Here is a 15,733-nt window from a genome sequence, read left to right on the forward strand (position 1 = left end):
ATTTATTATCAACTAAAGCCCATACTTTACTCAGATTTCTATAGGTTTTACCCACTCCAGGATCTTGGCCAGGAAACCAGCCTAACATTTAGTTGTAAAGTCTCCTTGGGTTCCCCTTCGCTTTAACATGTCTTTGTTTTGGATGATATTGACAGTTTTGAGGAGTACTCAGTAGATGTTTTGTACAATGTCCCTGTCCCTTGATTGGGATTTGTCTGATACTGTACTCATGCCTCGTCTTGGATTACGAGTTTGCCGGAGGAATATTACTGATAAAAATCCCATTCTCATCACATCATATCAAGTGTATATTCTGTTAGCACAATTGATCACTGATGATGCTCTCATTGATCATCTGGCTGAGGTAGTGCTTGTCAGGTGTCTGGGCGATAAAGTGATTGTTTTATGCCCCATTTCCATCCTGTCCTCCTTGGAGGAAAGCCGCGATGGATGGTCCATGCTTCAGGGGTAGGGAGTTATGCTCCACTTTCTAGAAGTGGGAGTGTCTGCATAAACTGGAATTTTTCTCTGTGGGAGATTTGCCTATCTTTGTTTGTGTAATTAAGAAATCATTAATTTTTCTCAGTATGGACTCATGGTATTTATACTACACTTTGGGTTAAACTCCAATACAAATTTATATATTTTTATTTTCAAATTGTTCTCAGATTGGCCATTGGGAGCTCTTCCTGTCAGTTCACTTTGTGAATAACTTTGTCATACCCCTGGAAATGTTGCTTCGTTTTTTAAACATTTTTTGAGCACTTTTTTTTTTCACACCCTACAAAGATGCTCCAGGCTCATTTTTCATATTTCCTAATCCAATTCTAGAATCAACCATTTTTCCATGGAGCCTTTATTCCTTTTATTATTGAATGGTGTTGACAGACCTAGATCTGTACACTAATTGTGCTGATTGGTACTGAAGAGTCATTGGTTCTGGGGACCTCTTTTTTGACAGAGCAAAGAATTATATGTGTACTTCCTATCCTGTGTTTATTTATATATCTAGAAATATTTTAGATGGTAATGATTTCATGGATATGATACCAAAAACAGAGGCAAAAAGAAAAAGAAAACAGATAAATTGGACCTCATCAAATTAAAAACAGAAAATGTCTGTGCATCCAAGAACACAATCAAAGAAGCTACCATATGATACAGCAACTCCACTTCTGAGTGTATTTTCAAAAGAAAATGAAAATAGGATATCAGAAAGATATTTTCACTCCTACATTTATTGCATCATTGTTCACAATATCCAAAATGTGGATAAGTGTCCGTCAGTGGATGAATGGATAAAGATGTGACACATTCCATATACAGCCATGTGAGAGAAGGAAATCATGCCGTTTGCAACAACTTGGAAGGCGCTTGAGGGCGTTATGCTAAGTAAAATAAGTGAGACAGAAAAAGATAAATAGCGGTTGTTGTCACTTACATGTGGAATCCTAAAAGGACAAACCAGGATTTCCCTGGCAGTCCAGTGGCTAAGACTCTGTGCTTCCAATGCAAGGAGCATGGATTTGATCCCTGGTTGGGGAACTAAGATCCCACATGCTGAGCAGCAAGGCCAAATATTAAAAAATAAATAAATAAAAATAAATTTAAGAAGTAAAAAGGACAAACAGAGAAATGGAGACAAGAGTGGTGTTTACCAAGAATTAGGGGATGGGGAAATAGGCAGAGATTGTTCACAGGGTACTAGCCCCCACTTAGAGTACTAACAAGTTTTGAAATCCAGTGTACAGCAGGATGCTTATAGCTCACAATTCTGTATCAAATACTTGACTGTTGCTAGGAGAGTAGAACTTCTACGTTCTCACCACAAAAAAAAAAAAAAAAAAGAAATGTGACAGGATGGAGGTGGTAACTAATACTATGCAAGTAATCATTTCACCATTTATAAATGTATCATATCAACATGTCAAGATTTTTGCTTGAACTCCATCCCTCCTTGCTAGCAAGGCTTCTCTTCTAGTGGAGTAAACCTAACTGCAGTGGTGGAGTCATTCACCCATGTGACGCTTCCAGATTTGAGCAAGAAACAGTTCTCAGTGTGAGCAAAATTTTAAACATCCCTTAGGAGATGCTGTCAATTCTGGCTCCAGTGCAGCATCCCATATAACACTCTGGAAACCAGTCTGCTGATCAGAATCCTTTTCTGTTTGTTTTTTTAAATATATAAATTTATTTAATTGGAGACGAATTACTTTACAATATTGTACTGGTTTTGCTATACATCAACATGAATCCGCCACAGGTATACACGTGTTCCCCATCCTGAACGCCCCTCCCACCTCCTTCCCCGTACCATCCCTCTTGGGTCATCCCAGTTTCTGCTTGTTTTAGTGTTTTCAAGTTGGCATCTGTACATTGTCAGACTTTATAAATTTCAAATTCCCTTACCTCCTCTGACTGAACATCAGTAATACCTAATGGGACTGGAGGACACATGCAGGTTAAGAGTTGCTTTCCTGGTTCAAAGATTTGTTACTCAGGAAGTGTCACCTCTCTCCCCACATGCAAACAGAGAACAATGTGAGTCCATTTCCCAGCTTTGACAATTACCGCCACACAGTCAAGAGTAGTAAACACCACATGACAGAGGAATATGTAACAGAGCAGAAGACATAGGTTAAGACTGTCTAACAGTATCTCCATAGTGTTCTGCTCTCCTAAAGTCCTATTCTAAATTTTGCACCTGGTCTATGGCCCTCAAGTGTCTTGTATATTTTCATCACTTGAACTGTCTTTGAAGTGAACTTGAAACACATTTGATTAATCCTTCACAAAGTGATAAATTACTCTTGGATCCAGTTATCTGAATGAAGAGCTTCAGAGAGAGACCCACCTGCCCTGCATTAGAGCCAAGGCCTCCCTGCCCAGGGGTCAGGAGCCAGAAGCTTTTCCAAAGAGATGAGCATATATGTTGCAATATCTGTAGAGAGAATAAACAGAGATCTTCATTCTTAAGGTAGAGGATCCTCAATTCTAGGGCACTTTGCTCTGACCGTGGGTTTCCCAGGCCATTTCGCCAGCTCTAGGGTTGAACCCAAAGTCCAGGTTTACAGAGGTCAGGACAAGGGCCACTCTACCCCTACTCCATCTGTATCTGGGTCTTACCCAGTCTCCCTCCACAAAACCCTTTTTGCCAACCCCTGCCAGCTCGGAGGGGCTGCACGGAGAGCTGGCTCTCCAGGGTAAGATCTTGAGGACACCCTTTTCCCCCTCTGGGAACTGGAGAAATGATCTCTAACGTGGTAACTCCATGTCGCCCAATGACTTTTAGCAGTTGCTCCTGTGGTGAGTAAACGCCAGTGTCTGCAGAAGCTGTGCTGAACTGAGAGTGGCTGTAATTTATTTCCTAGAACTCCATTGCTTTCTTGTAGGAGTCCATGAAATTGTCCTTTAAGGTGAGCAAAGTACCATGATATTCAAATAGCTGTGAACTTAACTCAGTGGACAGCCAGAGTGTCCTGCAGTGTGTGGAGCTCAAGAGTAAAGTCCAGAGGGATAAAGAGGGACTCGTGGTTGCCACAACCTAGTTTGATGTTTTAAATTATGTTGGCCACTCAGCATGCAGGATCCTAGTTCCCCAACCAGGGATCAAACCCACGCCCCCTGCAGTGGAAGCAGAGCGTCCTAACCACTGGACCATGAGGGAAGTCCCTACAACATTCTTAACCAGGATGCCTCAAAATTGTCAGTCATGAGAGAAAAAAAAAAAAAAAAAAAAAAAAAAAAAGAGGAAAGTCTGAGAAACTGTCCCTGCAATGAGAAATTTAAGGAAATATGACAGATACATAGACTGTGGTATGCTGGATGTAAAATGACCCTCTAAGAGAAAAGAACATGAGTTAAAGACTAATGATAAAAATATAATATAAGCTAATTACTGTTATACTATTCAGTTCAGTTCATTCGCCCAGTCGTGTCCAACTCTTTGCGACCCCATGGACTGCAGTACGCCAGGCCTCCGTGTCCATCACCAACTCCTGGAGTTTACCCAAACTCATTTCCATTGAGTCGGTGATGACATCTGACCATCTCATCCTCTGTCGTCCCCTTCTCCTCTTGCCTCAACCTCTCCCAACATCAGGGTCTTTTCAAATGTGTCAGCTCTTCGCATCAGGTGGCCAAAATATTGGAGTTTCAGCTTCAATATCAGTCCTTCCAATGAACACTCAGATATTAAATAAATTAAACCTTACTATTAAGTAAATTGATCAATTAAGTAACTAAATTAATCATAAACATTAAATATGAATACATTAAAGACAAAATTATTATGAATATAGTACAAAAATAAAATTAAATATCTGTCTATCTCAGAGAAAGTATGGCCTACAAGGACAAAAATATTTACAATTTAGCCATTTACTGGGAAAAGTTGCTGATCCCTGGTGTAAAGCAAAGTAGCATGAACATACTGAGGGATTTATAACATGGATAGAAGCAAAAACCCCAGGTCTAGATTTGTAACCCTGTGGTGGAAGACTCAATAACAGCATGGTAGACACCTAACATTTTGAGGGAGGGCGTTTTTTCTCTCTGTAAAGAAAACAAATTTGTGAGAAGTACTGTTGTGCTATTTTTGTATTACCTCACCGCTTGGTGATCTAGGTGAATCCATTCAAGGGAAGTACACGACAGAGGGAGGAAACTAAATAAACCCCCACTCAGAGTGAGAGGACCAGAAGGAGAGCCTCCTGGTAGCCAAAGAGTGAGGGCAGAGAGTGGAGAAGAGCAAATATGAGCAAGGGATTCCAGCATGTTGTAGGAACTCCTGAGTTTGACCTGAGCTGTGCATGTAGGAATTTCACCATAGGCAGAATACCCAAAGCATGGAGAACTGAACCATTGCCCAAGGGGCAGGCTGGGCCCTGCATGATTCACAAACACTATGGATCTAAGCATCACTGCATCAACCACAGCAAAATGCACATTTATTTCGAGTACATGGGAAACATCCACCAAGATAGAATCCTATATCCTCAAAAGACATTGAAAAAATGTAAATGATGCAGAGTATGTTCTCTGACAAGGAAGGAATGAAATAGAGATCATCAATATGGAAGGAGAAGAAAACCTCAAAACACTTGGAAATTAAACAACCATCCATAGGTCAAAGAGAGTCTCAAGGAAGCAGAAACTGCAATAGAATGAATTAAAAGGAAAGTGCAATGTATTACAATTCATGGCATGCAGCTAAATCAGTGTTAAGAGGGAAAATTATAGCATTTAATGTTTAGGTTAAGAAAGAAGAAGGACCTCAAGCAATAAACTGTGCTCCCACCTTAACTTAGAAAAAGAAGAGAAAACTTTACCCAAAGCAATCTGAAAACAAACTAGAAACATAGGAGGGAAAAACAAATCAAAAATAAAGAAAAAAAAATCATGGGGAGAAAACCGGTTCATTGGAATGATCAACAAAATTGATAAAACACTAGCCAGATAAACAAGATCGAAAAAGAGAGGACAAATGACTAATATCAGAAATGAAATACTGACTATAACTACAATTCTACAAGCCCTACACTGAAGACGTTGGGAAGATAAAAAAGAAACACTAAGAACAAATCTACGTATGGTAGATAAATTCAAGAACTTAAATGGAATTGTACAATTCCTCAAAATCCAGAAACTACCCAACTCACTCCTGATGTGTACTACAACTATTCGAGAATGGATATCTCATTTTAAATTTTTCTAAAAAGAAAATGTGTAGAACCTCAGAAACTTCAAAAACTCAAGCAGAAATTGTAAGAACCAACTTTATCAGAACTCTGAAGAATAGTCAAAACTTTGGAGCAACTAAGCTATCAAGATTGTGAGCTCCTCTGGGTAAGGGTTACTGGTCATGCTCTGTGGTCTTTGTGTCCACCATGGTCCTTGGCACTCAGTGGGAGATCAGAAAGTGTTTGCTAGATAATGTCTTACTCATGGCTCCTGCAATCTGGTTAGATCAACTTTATTTGGCCCCCAATACATGCAACCGGAGAAGGCAATGACAGCCCACTCCAGTACTCTTCCCTGGAAAATCCCAGGGCCGGAGGAGCCTGGTAGGCTGCAGTCCATGGGGTCGCTAAGAATCCGACACGGCTGAGCGACTTCACTTTCACTTTTCACTTTCATGCACTGGAGAAGGAAATGGCAACCCACTCCAGTGTTCTTGCCTGGAGAATCCCAGGGGTGGGGGAGCCTGGTGGGCTGCCATCTGTGGGGTCGCACAGAGTTGAACACGACTGAAGTGACTTAGCAGTAGCACATGTAACAGGTGAACACAACCATAAACACAAACAGGAGCAGTGACGCAAACACACCTCTGCAAACATCTGTAGGAGAGGCGCCTGACACTTACGTCACCAACAGAGACAGAACCATTTTAGGCCATAGGTAGCTTTAAAAAATCCCCAAATCTGATCACTGCCATGAAAGAACAAAATGATGGCAAGAAAGAGCTCCTCATAGAATGACAAGCTGAGCCCGTGTCCTCCAAGTTCTGGGATAACCAAAGTGGCATTTAGGAGGCAATGACCAACTAGGCACAATAGGAAGGCAATTTAGGTTTGGAGGAGTAGAATATTCTGATGACTTCCAGAAGTATAAAACCCAGTCCTTCCCTAAAAGGAAAGGATGGATGCGCCTTTCCTCTGGCACATCCAAGATACAGACAACTGTGACTCTTCTAAGAAGATAAACATTCTGGCCCTTCCATGACAGTGTATGTGTTAAATGTCAGTACACAAGAAACAAGTACCCTCACAGTCCAAATTCCAGGCCTGGCCTTCCTGTCACTATTACAGAAGAGTGAGTGTGTGAAACAAGTATTTAGTAATTCTGTTTCACTTTTGCTTAAGTCAAAAGGACCTGAGACAGTGTTAGTTTAGCAAATCCACCCTTCTAGCAACAGAGAGGTCAAGACAGTGAGGTGATAGATACCTGAGCACAAAAATAGGCCTACAATCAGAATTCAGATGGAAATACAATGGTGCACATGACCATAGGATAGGGAGTCCATAATACACAATGAAGAATGAAGATGCTCAACTGGTGTTTTCAGCTCCTCATCAAGACTTCATGCTTTCCAGGGTTTTGGGCCATGATGTTGAGCAGTCACTGGATGGAATTTGACCTGAAAGAATAAAGAGAACACAGGTGAACTGAATGTGTGACTTATTGAAACACCTTAATCTCAAAATGAGCAAAGGATTGTTCTTAGACGGGAGCTTAAATGGGCCCTTCTTTTGAGATATTCATAAGTACATCACAAAGTGAGAACATTTAAGCCTTCCTCATACCCGGTGAGGATAGTATAGAAGAAAACAGATCCAAATCCCACTCCCAAAAGGAACTGGGGGGGATGAGAGGAGCCCAGGTGTGATCATGTCACTCTGCTGCTTAATTATCTACCACCCATAAAAGAAAAGCTTCCCAGGTGGCACCAGGGGAAACGGACCTGCCTGCCAATGCTGGAGACATAAGAGATGCAGGTTCGATCCCTGGGTAGGGAAGATCTCCTGGAGAAGGAAATGGCAACCCACTCCAGTATTCTTGCCTGGAGGATCCCATGGACAGAGGAGCCTGGAAAAGTACAGTCCATAGGGTCGCAAAGAGTCTTGACACGACTGAAGCAACTTAGTGTGAAACATAAGGTCCACACCCCTTCCTCTGATATTCAGGGTCCCCGTAAGTTGGACACAAACTGCCATATATTCTCTATTTACACCATGATCCCATTTATTGTTTTCCATGTTGGAAGACTTCTGTTTCACTGCAGGAAACAGGGCTGAATATTTTTTGTTGGGTTGTAATCTGCTCAATAAAGGACAGAAATGGTATGGACCTAACAGAAGCTTAAGAGCTTAAGAAGAGGTGGCAAGAATACACAGAAGAACTGTACAAAAAAGAGCTTCATGACCCAGATAATCACGCTGGTGTGATCACTCACCTAGAGCCAGACATCCTGGAATGTGAAGTCAAGTGGGCCTTAGAAAGCATCACTACGAACAAAGCTAGTGGAGGTGATGGCATTCCAGTTGAGCTACTTCACATCCTGAAAGATGATGCTGTGAAAGTGCTGCACTCAATATGCCAGCAAATTTGGAAAACTCAGCAGTGGCCACAGGACTGGAAAAGGTCAGGTTTCATTCCAATCCCAAAGAAAGGCCATGCCAAAGATGTGCACAATTGCACTCATCTCACATGCTAGGAAAGTAATGCTCAAAGTTCTCCAAGCCAGGCTTCAGCAATACGTGAACCGTGAACTTCCAGATGTTCAAGCTGGTTTTAGGAAAGGCAGAGGAACCAGAGATGAAATTTCCAACATCTGCTGGATCATGGAAAAAGCAAGAGAGTTCCAGAAAAACATCTGTTGCTGCTTTATTGACTATGCCAAAGCTTTTGACTGTGTGGAACACAATAAACTGTGGAAAATTCTTAAAGAGATGGGAATACCAGACCACCTGACTGGCCTCTTGAGAAACCTATATGCAAGTCAGGAGCAACAGTCAGAACTGGACATGGAACAACAGACTGTTTCCAAATAGGAAAAGGAGTACGTCGAGGCAGCATATTGTCACCCTGCTTATTTAACTTATATGCAGAGTACATCATGAGAAACGCTGGGCTGGAAGAAGCACAAGCTGGAATCAAGATTGCCGGGAGAAATATCAATAACCTCAGATAGGCAGGTGACACCACCCTTATGGCAGAAAGTGAAGAGGACCTAAAAGGCCTCTTGATGAAAGTGAAAGAGGAGAGTGAGAAAAGTTGGCTTAAAGCTCGACATTCAGAAAACTAAGTTCATGGCATCTGGTCCCATCACTTCATGGCAAATAGATGGGGAAACAGTGGCAACAGTGTCAGACTTTATTTTGGGGGGCTCCCACATCACTGCAGATGGAGATTGCAGCCATGAAATGAAAAGACACTTCTCCTTGGACGGAAAGTTATGACCAACCTAGATAACATATTCAAAACCAGAGACATTACTTTGTCAACAAAGGTCCGTCTAGTCAAGGCTATGGTTTTCCCAGTGGTCATGTATGGATGTGAGTGTTGCACTGTGAAGAAAGGTGAGCACCGAAGAATTGATGCTTTTGAACTTTGGTGTTGGAGAAGACTCTTGAGAGTCCCTTGGACTGCAAGGAGGTCCAACTAGTCCATCATAAAGGAGGTCGGTCCTGGGTGTTCATTGGAAGGACTGATGCTGAAGCTGAAACTCCAAGACTTTGGCCACCTCATGCGAAGAGTTGACTCACTGGAAAAGACCCTGTTGCTGGGAGGGATTGGGGGCAGGAGGAGAAGGGGACGACAGAGGATGAGATGGCTGGATGGCATCACCGACTCGATAGACATGAGTTTGAGTGAACTCTGGGAGCTGGTGATGGACAGGGAGGCCTGACGTGCTGCAATTCATGGGGTCGCAAAGAGTCGGACACGACTGAGCGACTGAACTGAACTGAACTGAAGAGGACCTAAAAGGCCTCTTGATGAAAGTGAAAGAGGAGAGTGAAAAAGTTGGCTTAAAGCTCAACAGTCAGAAAACGAAGATCATGGCATCTGGTCCCATCACTCCATAGTAAATCGATGGGGAAACAGTGGCAACAGTGTCAGACTTTATCTTTTGGGGCTCCCACATCACTGCAGATGGTGATTACAGCCATGAAATTAAAAGACACTTACTCCTTGGAAGGAAAGTTATGACCAACCTAGACAGTATATTAAAAAGTAGAGATATTACTTTGCCAGCAAAGGTCCGTCTAGTCTAGGCCATGGTTTTTCCAGTGGTTATGTATGGATGTGAGATTTGGACTGTGAAGAAAGCTGAGCACCAAAGATTTGATGCTTTTGAACTGTGGTGCTGGAGAAGACTCTTGTGATTCCTTTGAACTGCAAGGAGATCCAACCAGTCCATGCTAAAGGAGACCAGTCCTGGGTGTTCATGGGAAGGACTGATGCTGAGGCTGAAACTCCAATACTTTGGCCACCTCATGTGAAGACTTGACTCATTGGAAAAGACCCTGATGCTGGGAGGGATTGGGGGCAGGAGGAGAAGGGGACGACAGAGGATGAGATAGCGGGATGGCATCACCGACTCGATGCACATGAGTTTGGGTGAACTCCGGGAGCTGGTGATGGACAGGGAGGCCTGACGCACTGCAATTCATGGGGTCGCAAAGAGTCGGACATGACTTGAGCGACTGAACTGAACTGACTCTGTGTGACAAGTTAGCCACAGTTAGCAGTGATTTCTGGCTGGTTATTTAGGACATGATCCAAGTGCTATCTTCCTCTCTTCCTTATTTCTACATCTGAGCTCAAGAGAGGAGAAAACATGACAAATACTACTTCAGCTAGGTGATCGAGGTAAATATCAATGGTGATAAATCATGTTTTTAGTATGTACCCTTGATATGATGTGATAAGAATAGCACTTTGTCTCTCTGGTCTTCCTCCCCAAAACTCATTACCTCAGTTGAATACTTTGGACTAACCCTTCTTTTTATGATGACTGGATGTTGATTTTTATTAATACTTCCCTGCATCAATGTAGGTCTGATTTTTCTCACTCAATCTGTTATTTTAATGAGGCAATCCTGGGCTTATGCATTCCCAGATCCATCCCTCATTCTTCCTTGCTCTGTTCTAGATTATACAGGGGCCGAGTCTGGCAGGCTGCAAACAAACTAGCCAACAGTTGGCTGCCATTTTGGTTCAGCTCACCAGAAACACCAGCAAGAAATTAGAATCCTGGAAGACAGAGCAGTCAAAGATTTTTCTCCTTCCTCTGCATCAGGTGGTTCTTGTCCTTCAGTGCTTCTATATTCATGGCTCCAGCCATTCAGCCATGAGATTGGCCCATCATGGCTCTGGATCCTGTTGAATCCAACACCCAGGTTGCAGTAATACTGTCTCCTTTCTTTGTCCTTCCATCCTAGAGGTGAGTGATTTCCTCGTGCTGCTAATAATTGGGTTTCCCAATTCTTTCCTGCTTGGCTTCCTACCGCTTTTGTAACCAACCCCTTGCATTACGTTCTCTCCATGTTAAGTATTTACAGTTATTTCTATTTTCCTGGACAATCCTTGACTGTTACATGCAGCCAATTATAGTGACTGATCTTCTAGTAAACTCCTTTGCATTCCTGGCATAAACCCAGCTCTGTCACCAGCAGTTAAATACATTTGTCTCTTCTGTAATTAATAAAAATAATAATAAAAAAATACCCCTGGGCTCTGAAACATTCCACAAATAATGCATCTTTCATCATCATCTTCACAGCCTTCTCAAAACTAAATTTTACACTTGCTGTTTTGGGGGCATATATTGAAAATTTCTAATAGCATAAGTACCAGAGTGATTTAGTCAACTTATAAAAATAATTCAAGCAATATCAGTTCAGTTCAGTTCAGTCGCTCTTTCGTGTCCGACTCTCTGCGACCCCATGAATCGCAGCATGCCAGGCCTGCATCCTCTGTGTGTGTGTGCCTGGCAGAGACCATGAGAGGCAGGAAAGGACCCAGCCAGGGTTCCACACCCCCACTGCCTGCAACTGGGCTTGAGCAAGTCCCCTGACTCCCCAGGGGTAGGCCCCACAGCAACACCTGTCTTCTGGCAAAATGTTTGGGGACCTGATGTGCACAGGCTCCCCACTTGGGCCCTTCTGCTCTGCCCCTGTGGCCTGCAGTGGGCAGACTGAGACCTGCCTGTGGCCTGGTGTATTCCTGGAGCACCAGGCCTCTCCCTTTCATTTTGCTCCCTCCCTCACTTGGGCTTGCCCTGAATTCCCTTAAGACTCTTGAGAGTCCCTTGGACTGCAAGGAGATCCAACCAGTCCATTCTGAAGATCAGCCCTGGGATTTCCATGGAAGGAATGATGCTAAAGCTGAAACTCCAGTACTTTGGCCACCTCATGCGAAGAGTTGACTCATTGGAAAAGACTCTAATGCTGGGAGGGACTGGTGGCAGGAGGAGAAGGGACGACAGAGGATGAGATGGCTGGATGGCATCACTGACTCGATGGACGCGTGTCTGAGTGAACTCCGGGAGATGGTGATGGACAGCGAGGCCTGGCGTGCTGCGATTCATGGGGTCACAGAGTCGGACACGACTGAGCAACTGAAGTGAACTGAACCGAACGGAACTGAAGGTGAGCCATCCTGAATTGCTCAGCCAGAGGACCCAATTCACCTCACATCCCCTTCATGATATGGTCTTCATCTCTAGGAGGTGGGACTTTGAATCACCTTGTTCGCTTTCTGTGTCCTGTCTTTGCACTCAGGTCTTGCGGACAGCGGGGACACGTTCTTGCACCCAGAAAACCTAGGTCCCGATGAGGTGGAGAAGCTGGAGATTCAAGCCCTGCTACCCGACCTGCAATAGAAGTACCTGACAGTGCTCGTCAACCCTAGCTGGCTGTTGCAGCCCTTCCCAGCAAGGGGTGGGAAGGACATCTTCCAGGTGGACATCCCCGAGCATCTGATCCCCTTTGGGCAGGAGGCCTGTCCAGACTGGGCTCTCAAAAGGAAGGTGACTGAGAGATCAGCACATGGTGACACCATGCCCTGGACATGCGATTCTGTCTGAATCTGCCCCACCCTGCGGTGCCTACTTGGTGCAGGGCCGGGTGCAGGGACTCCCCTCATAAGGTGCTGTTCTGGACTCAGCAAGGGTCTCCACGCCTTTGACCTTTACAAAATGATGGTGTTGCCACTCGCATTGGCTCTGCTGTGTCTGGGTGCTTGAGAAAAAAGTGTTGTTGGGAAACCGGTTAGTGTTTTCCTCTCTTTGTTCTGGTCCAAACTCACTGATGTTGGAACAGTGTCCACGGGGTGATGAGAGAAGGCTGGGGGCAGGGCTGAGCGTAAGCAGCCATTGAGGCCTCCAGCTGGTAGAGAGTCCCCCAGGCCCAGAAACAGGCCTTGGTGTGTCCTTTCAGGTGACCCTTGCCCTGCTGTAAACTGTTGCTTTGCTCACAAGGCCTGCATGTTGGACACACTGCCTGTCCGCATCATGTCCAAACACAGGCTCGTCAATACAGCTGTGAGGGCAGAGCAAAAAGGGCTGCTGTTCACCTTGTGGGAACCTGTACTTGTCTTTGGGTTTGGGGTCATGTGTTTGCAAGGCTCTTGGCGGGTGGGGTGAGTGACCCCACTTTCTGCTGAGCATCTTGGGGAGGCCCATGGATCGGTAGTTGGAGATGCTCAGCTGCTGATCAGAAACTTGTGGTATCCTTGGGGGATCCTTGAGGAGCACCTTCTGCTTCAGGCTGCATAACTCATGGAAGGTGACACCCCCATGGACAGGAGCCAAGGCCGAAGAACCAGTCCATCCTTTGCTTGCCTCGTCATTCAAATCAGCAACCACGCTCTTGGCCGAGTGCGTGAAATGTTGCTGCTTCAGAAAAAAGGAACCATGGGGTCCAGACCGAAGACTGTCTGCAGCATGGGCTTCCAGCCTCATTGGGCTCACCCTGTGCCATGTGAATAGCATGGACAGATAGAAAGAACACAGACTCGCAGTTCTCATTTGATTCTTTACTCCTGTGGAGTTCTGCTTTACTTTATTAGACCAGAAATCGACTTTTGATTACAAGAGAGGGCTTTTGAGTGCCCCTAGGGATCTGGCAGCTCAGGGATTTTGTTTGTGCTTGAGCAATGACACCACCCTTATGGCAGAAAGTGAAGAGGAACTAAAAAGCCTCTTGATGAAAGTGAAAGAGGAGAGTGAAAAAGTTGGCTTAAAGTTCAACATTCAGAAAATGAAGATCATGGCATCTGTCTCATCACTTCATGGGAAAAAGATGGGGAAATCGTGGAAACAGTGTCAGACTTTATTTTTTAGGGCTCCAAAATCACTGCAGATGGTGATTGCAGCCAATAAATTAAAAGATGCTTACTCCTTGGAAGGAATGTTATGACCAACCTAGATAGCATATTAAAAAGCAGAGACATTACTTTGTCAACAAAGGTCCGTCTAGTCAAGGCTATGGTTTTTTCAGTGGTCATGTATGCATGTGAGAGTTGGACTGGGAAGAAAGCGGAGCACCAAAGAATTGATGCTTTTGAGTGTGGTGTTGGAGAAGACTCTTGAGAGTCCCTTGGACTGCAAGGAGATCCAACCAGTGCATCCTAAAGAGATCAGTCCTGGGTGTTCATTGGAAGGACTGATGCTGAGGCTGAAACTCCAATAATTTAGCCACCTCATGCGGAGTTGACTCTTTGGAAAAGACTCTGATGCTGGGAGGGATTTGTGGTAGGAGGAGAAGGGGACGACAGAGGATGAGATGGCTGGATGTCATCACCAACTCGATGGACATGAGTTTGGGTAAACTCCGGGAGTTGGTGTTGGACAGGGAGGCCTGGCGTGCTGCGATTCATGGGGTCACAAAGAGTCGGACACGACTGAGCGACTGAACTGAACTGAACTGAATGGGACTGGATGCCATAATCATCATTTTTTTGAATATTGTATTTTAAGCCAGCTTTTTCACTCCCATCTTTCACCTTCATCAAGAAGCTCTTTTATTCCTCTTTGCTTTCTACTATTAGGGTGGTGTCATCTACATATCTGAGGTTATTGATATCTCTCCCGGCAATCTTGAATCCAGCTTAAACTGGTACCCAAACAAATATATGTACATGCATGTTCCCAGGTTGTGCAAGTGGAAAGAGCCCACCTGCCAATACAGGAGGTGTAAGAGACATGGGTTTGGTCCCAGAGTCGAGAAGATTTCCTGGAGGAGAGTATGGCAACGCACTCCAGTACTCTTGCCTGGAGTGTCCCATGGACAAAGGAGCCTGGCGGTTTACCGTCTATGGAGTGACAAAGAGCGGGACACGAGTGAAGCGACTTAACACACACATGTTCATGAAGCACATCCAACTGCCTAAAGTGGAATAAGCTGAGATATCCCTGGTTGCTCAGTCAGTAAAGGATCCATCTGCAATGAGGGAGATTGGGATCTTGCCTGAGATGAGAAGATGCCCTGGAGCAGGGAACGACTACTGACTCCAATATTCTGGCCTGCAGAATTCCATGGAATGTATATAGTCCATGGGATTGCAAACAGTCGGACACATTGAGAGAGAGAAACAATGGGAGACACACAAAAAGAGACACTGTGAGAGTCACACAGGGACACACACACACAGAGACACACACACACAGACACACTGAAAGGGACACACACACACTGAGATTTAGCCATGTAAACTGAGAGACCAACACACACACACAAACATACTGAGAAAGACACACATATGAGAGAGAGACACACTGTGAAAGAGTCAACACACATACAGAGACACAAACACACTGAGAAACACACACTGAGAGAGAGAGAGAGACATCCACAGTGAGATGGAGAAATACACACTGAGAGACACACATGCTGAGAGAGACTTAAACACTTTGAGAGAGTCACAAACATTGAGAGACACAAACAGAGACACATAGAGACACATAATGCAGAGACACACACAGAGAGTCATACACATACAGAGAGAGACACACATGCACACTGACACCCACAAACTGAGAACCAGATACTCTCACACTGAGAGGCACACACAAAGAGACACAGAGACACACACACTCAGAGAAACAAGCAAACACACACTGAGAGAACGACACAAACACTGAGAGAGACATACACACTGAGAGAGTCACAAACACTGAGAAACACACACACAGACACATACAGACACACAATTGAGAGATACACAC

Source organism: Budorcas taxicolor, chromosome X (assembly GCF_023091745.1).
Source record: "Budorcas taxicolor isolate Tak-1 chromosome X, Takin1.1, whole genome shotgun sequence".
NCBI lineage: Eukaryota > Metazoa > Chordata > Mammalia > Artiodactyla > Bovidae > Budorcas > Budorcas taxicolor.